We start from the raw sequence: 5,995 nt of genomic DNA, 5'->3' as shown, positions 1-5,995 counted from the left end.
CACCTTCTCTCTCGTACCCCTACCAAGTGCCTGTACTTCACCGCGACGGAACCTCTTCTTCGCGTAGTGGTATCGTCGTCTCTCTTCATCCCCCCCTCGCCACTCTGGAAGAGAGTCAGAGGCAGAATATGTATGTGTGTGTGTGTGTGTGTGTTCTTCTTCCTTTTCTTCGGCCATCACTTTTTCTTCCTTCTCCTCTTCTTCCTCTGCCCGACAACCAACGCTCGCCTTCCTTCTCGCCTCTTTCGTCCGGTTTTTACTTATCCCCGAGAGCACCGATCACTCGTCTCTGTTTCTTCACGGTGAGCACAGCTTTCTTCTTCCGCGAGACGGCCTCGTCACTCGGCTGCACCGTTCACCGTTATTCGTACGGCACCCTCTTCGCATTCCTCCCCTTCTTCTTCTTCTCCTTGTTTCGTTTCCTCGCGATATCCCTGCACGGCAATCCTTCGTCCCCTCGGCCAACCGAATGAAAAGGGAACGCGTCTTCGTGATTCGCGGTTCAGATTTGTTTCTTTTCTTTTTTTCCTTTCTTTCTTCCTTTCGATAATTTTAGGGAATATTGCACCCTCGATATCAAGAGCAAGGTTTCGCTCGGGTCGATCGAATATTCGATATTCCACGATTATTATTAATTTGTAATGCAGGTGCGCTCGATCGTTTCAGTAGTAGTCCGTTTTCAGTTCAGAGGTGGTCGTATCGGTGGACTGTTAACTGGACTGTTGGCCGGTTAATTAAGCGTCGAGCGGGGTTTAATGATTCCGCGGGTGAATTAAAATTCAAAGGCCTAGCCACGATGGATTTTTCGAGTGAACGCCTCGTTGGTACAGTTATTGCAAAACGAGTATATATATATATTTCTTAAAGAAGGCCACAAGTTGATTAATCCACTAATTCTTAGCGTGCATCGCCCCCTCTAATGAATTGTTCGCGTAATGCCAATTAGCCGCGTGAGGAATCTTAGCGGTATCAAAATCATGCACTGCGAAAAAAGATGGAACGAGACACGCAGATTTTAATCTAAATAAGACTCGGCTGCTTGCTACCGTGCACGCCGTATTAGAACGTAAGTACTACTCGTCGGTTTTTTCTTCTTTCCTCGTGTGTGTTCCACGGTTTTTTCGTTTTTTCGTTAATCTATTTGTTAATCTTCGAGGTGCGATTTCTTCAAAGTGATTTTTTTCTTTCTTTTTTTTGATCGATGAAAGAAAAGTTCTGTGAAAATATTCGATGGATCGTTATATTTATAACGATTAAATTTTTATGAAATATTAAATGAAAATGAAGGAAATAGTATCGATTCCAGATAAGCTACGTTTGAAATAATTTTCCTTCGATCTGTCTGTCAATTTAAAATGACTTTTATTCTATCTAATTATCAATGTATCACGATAATTGTCTAGAAGCTTTTTTTTTAATATCGAACAAAAATAAATAAAAATATATAAAAGGTAGAATTTATTTTTTAAAAGTTGATTCAAATTTCTTTTAATCTATTTATCGATTCATTAATCTTAATTCAATTGAATAAATATTTCAATCGTAAATAAATATATTATTTAATAATAAATAATAATAATAATTCACCAATAAATAAAAATTAATATTTATATAAATAAATATTTAAATCCAAAGTTTTATTTTTCTGACAAGTAAAAAATAAAACGAGTAATCAGCAAGAATGAATAAAAGGTAAAAACTGCATTCCACGTAGACTTTATTCGAGATATAATATCTCGAATATAATAATAATCCCTCTAACCCATCATCGATTCAATCACCAATCAAGTTATCAAGACATCTCTCAATCGTTGAAAAGGATATATCCCGATATCCCGGAAGCGAGTCACTATATCCCGGAAGTTAGCATTAATATCGATACAATATATACAACATACACACATACACACACACACACACATACACATACATCAACGAATCGAAGGTTCACCGCATTGTTAAAACTTCGAATTCGATCGAATCGACAACCATGTGGAAAGATATTTAACAAATCCGCAGATTTGCAATAATCCAAAGAGTCGAGGAATCGCTGAGGCCAAGCCTGACTGCCTGCCGGCCGAACGTGAATATTCCAATGGTCATTGACCTCGGGCCGGTCTTTGGCGCCGAACCCAAGGCTAGCCTGGCTCTCGTAAAGTGGGAGAGCTACAGGTATTTAGTTATAGAAGCGTGGTGCTCAGCGATTTTCGGCAAAATCGCGATAGACTCGAACGGAATCGCGACCGATTAACAAGGGAGGGGAGGGGAGAGGGGGAGGCGCTTGCTGCGCCTCCCGATTCTCGCGCCCTCTCTTCGCGGGGGAAAAAAAAAGATGTCAGAAAATCAATTGGACACGATTGATCACGTTGCACGACATACACCTGGAGATACGATTCTGTAACGGCGCGTGACCGTTAGGTATTCGTTGAAAGTCGTTTTTCTTTCTTTTGGAAATTTATCGCTCGCGACGGAAACGTATAATTAGAAACCGAACGTATCGGCCAGTCATCATCGTCTCTTTATGGATTTTAACGAAACGTGAAATCTCATCTCTGAAGAAATATCTTTCTCATCGTACGAGGCGTATATAAAATTTGTAAAAATTTATATTATGACCGCGATGACACCTTGATTTCGATATCTGGATCCAGGTAAAGGTTAGGCTATAAAGATTTTCATAGAATTTATTTATCGAGGTTGGAAACTTTTTGTTCCAATCGTTGTCGCCGTTTATCAAGACACACACATATATATATATATATATATGTACACATGCATCCACGATCTTCGATCTTGGTTACGATAAACTCGCTACCGTCGACGATATTACAGGAAACAAGCCGGAAGCTACGATCGATCGTAACTCTGCGCAACCTCGTTAGAACGGCCTGGCGACACGCTACTGTCCCATTCCTCCGGTCCAAAAAATGATTTTGGTCACTCCTCTATCTTTCCTCCATATGCTTCTTTCCTTTCTTCAAAATATTGATGTTAAACCGAATCGTCGGATCGCCGTTCCCTTTTTGCATAATTCTTCTTTCTTTTGAAAATTTCTTTCAATTCGAAATCGTTCGCGGAACATCCTATATAGCGTCTTTTTCTTCTCGTTAACGTAAGCGAGTAAAATTTTAGTTCTATTCAACGACGTTACGGGACGTGTTTCACTTCCTGTCGGTTAAAGACGTTCTAGCCAAGTTCTAGCACACCATAATTGGTACTTTCCTATTCTCGGCGCGTTCTTGGGTTTAAAGAATTGCGTAAATACCGATGGGATCCCTCGAAATCCATTGTCTCGTCCGTGGTAACGTCGATTTTCCAATTTTCTCAGTTTTTACCATTTGTCACGGAAAAGATAATTTCGTCGCGGTTAGAAGGAAGAAACTTTCCAACATTGAATCATTTTCTTGGAAAATGGAATTTTGGTCACCGCGAGAAAACTCTGGCTCCTTCCTGCGTCCGTCCTTCCGGTTCCAGCCCGACTTCTCGTCGCCTCTGATTCCCTCGCCTACTTAATACTTAAATAAAGAATGATTATTCACATTGTAATTCGAAAGGCACGATTTCGAGTAACCTTCTTGACTACTTTTCTTACTCTTCCATATGAATCGTTAATAACGACAAGTTTTCCTCGATCGACGTTTTAAATATATTGTTTATTTTTTTATTTGTTTACATTTATTATAAATTTAACATTTCTTCTTTATATTCTTATAATTTTTTTTTATGTAAAAATTGTTACGTAATTGTTGTTGCATTATAATATTTTTCTTTCGTGAAATTAGTCGATGTTATTGAGCAAAGGATGATATACAATGTATGATAACACATTCCAAACATCGGAACACCGTACTAGTCGAAACGTTCTTCAATCGTTGAAGCGTGTCGGCCCAAGTCAAGCGTGACCAAAAAAAAAGTGATTCGTGGTGTTTTAGATGCAGTGTAATTGTTCCATTGTAGGACGGGAATAAAAGCGATTTAACGCGTGAGGCGATGGAAACGAGATAAATAATAGTTTGTCGCGTTTATCCTACTGTTATTATTCGAGACGTTTATCTTAAACTTAACTATTTATTTAGCAATTTCATTGTAAGTATAACACGATCAAAGTTTTATATACACAAAGATGTTGTAACTGTTCCATTAAATTGTATTCTTGTATGTCAACACCAAGTAATATACGTCTATATATACACTGAATTATGAATATTGAAACACTTGTTGTCTCTGAATAAAAAATTCAAATCAATGTTTGACCATTTTTTTCCAATTACTTCTTATCATAAAAATAGTAATTAACCTGTCTGTATTTTGTCCAATTTACATTTTTCTCAAAACACCTTAATACATTATAAGCATACATGTTACACGGCCACAAGCAGTGACCACTTCACAAAAATTACATTAAGTATCCATCACGTTAAAAAAAATGCCTCGACACTGATGGCTTAACGGTTGCATCACCAACTCTGTAAGTGCCATTATGTATGCATTCGTAATTGCCTCCGCGTCCTCGAAGTTTCAGGTCCAGAGTCAAGAACCCTGAGGCTAGACTTCAACAAGTGGGTCCACAACCATTGCCACTTCATCTTTCTTCGAATGGGAGCTAACCTCCATGGCGTCCAGGTGCGTCAACGTTCGTGTATACACGTCGTCGTACATAGGCGTAGGAGTAGCTTAAATAGACGCCCTATTGTTTGCCAAGCTCGTACACGTATAACATTTTTGATATCGAGACACCGATCTCGAGTTTCTTACACGATCGTTGTATTACATCCATTATCTCTTTTATATTTCTCACAATGCTTAATTTCACTGATCGATGATCAATAACTTAGATCCTTACATGGATACGATATATTAAATATCCTCTTTCTTTTTATTTCAGTTACCAGTCCCAGATGAGATTAACCTAACTCTCTGCTCAACCTCTTCTTTCTAATACATTCAATGTGTAAAATCGGTGGACATCCAATTCCAAAAGATATATTTTTATCCGTTTGGAATATTATTTTTGAGATTTATATATCACGATTTCGAACGAAATTAAATTCATTCCATCTCTCGTGTCTTAAATCGTAAGGCGAGGGATTAAACTTGACCTCCATTCCTCCGATTTAAACGCTAATCATTGGTCAATCGCGTTCCCTCCTATCAATTGTCACCAGGACGCGGTTATTCGATCATATTTATTACATTCGTTCATTAATAAATTAATCGATCGAGAGAGCGTGTCTCGATGGGGGACGCGAGTGGAATCGTTAAACACGCGTCAAAGTCGCGAATAGAAATCGGGTGATAAGTGCGTAATAATTGAATTCATTAGGGTGAATTCGATCGAGGATGCTACTTAATTACCAATTTCCGAGGATCGATTGTATTATTTGTTATGATAACTCTCGCCCCGTTATTCCAATTAGTTGTCTCGTTTGAATAATCGAGATCGTATCTCTTCGTGCTTCGCTTCATTCGCGTCGTCTGTCGATAAATAAACCAGGGAAAAAGTTATCGTTAATGAAGTGGCGGCTTATCATGCTTATGATACGGTTGAGGAAGTGTGGTGAGGAATTAGGATGGATTTTTCGTTTATCGTAAATCCCTTCGGATAAATCAAAACAAACCGGAGAGAATTTCCGGATCTGGCGGTCGCCTATTTTCGCGATTGTTTATAATCCGATTTTAATACGTTGGTAGGCTTACCTACCACGCTTTGAATCCTCTCCATAAAATCCGGTTGCATGTTTACGAACTGCATGGCGCACGTGGGCGTGCAACAGAATGAAAGTACCGGTTGCAAACTGCAACCGGCAAGTCGTGATGCGATTCGATAAACCGAACTTCGAGCGAAGTTGTGAAAGCCAATGGCATTGAAACGAACGCGAAATTCGAATTTCAATTAAGCGGAAACTTTGGAAATTCAATAGATAGGGGATGGAAGGTTGGAAATTATCCAAAATTTTAGTTGAGAATGAAAAATATCTCGGATGTACGGTCTGGA

General features: G+C 38.9%; 1 protein-coding gene across 1 annotated transcript in view; it reads left to right on the top strand.

Annotated features, from left to right (window-relative positions):
• The window catches only part of LOC102674933 (histidine decarboxylase), a 115,982-nt gene that overhangs the window by 93,091 nt on the left and 16,896 nt on the right, over positions 1 to 5,995 (top strand). The window contains exon 2 of the mRNA XM_031513094.1: positions 4,517 to 4,623. The gene's annotated coding sequence lies outside the window, so the exon portion shown is untranslated. The remainder of the gene's footprint in view (positions 1 to 4,516; positions 4,624 to 5,995) is intronic.

Source organism: Apis dorsata, unplaced genomic scaffold (assembly GCF_000469605.1).
Source record: "Apis dorsata unplaced genomic scaffold, Apis dorsata 1.3 scaffold_577, whole genome shotgun sequence".
NCBI classification, from domain to species: Eukaryota; Metazoa; Arthropoda; class Insecta; order Hymenoptera; family Apidae; genus Apis; species Apis dorsata.
The sequence above is the reverse complement of the archived record's forward strand: the minus strand, read 5'-3'. Positions and strand labels throughout refer to the sequence as shown.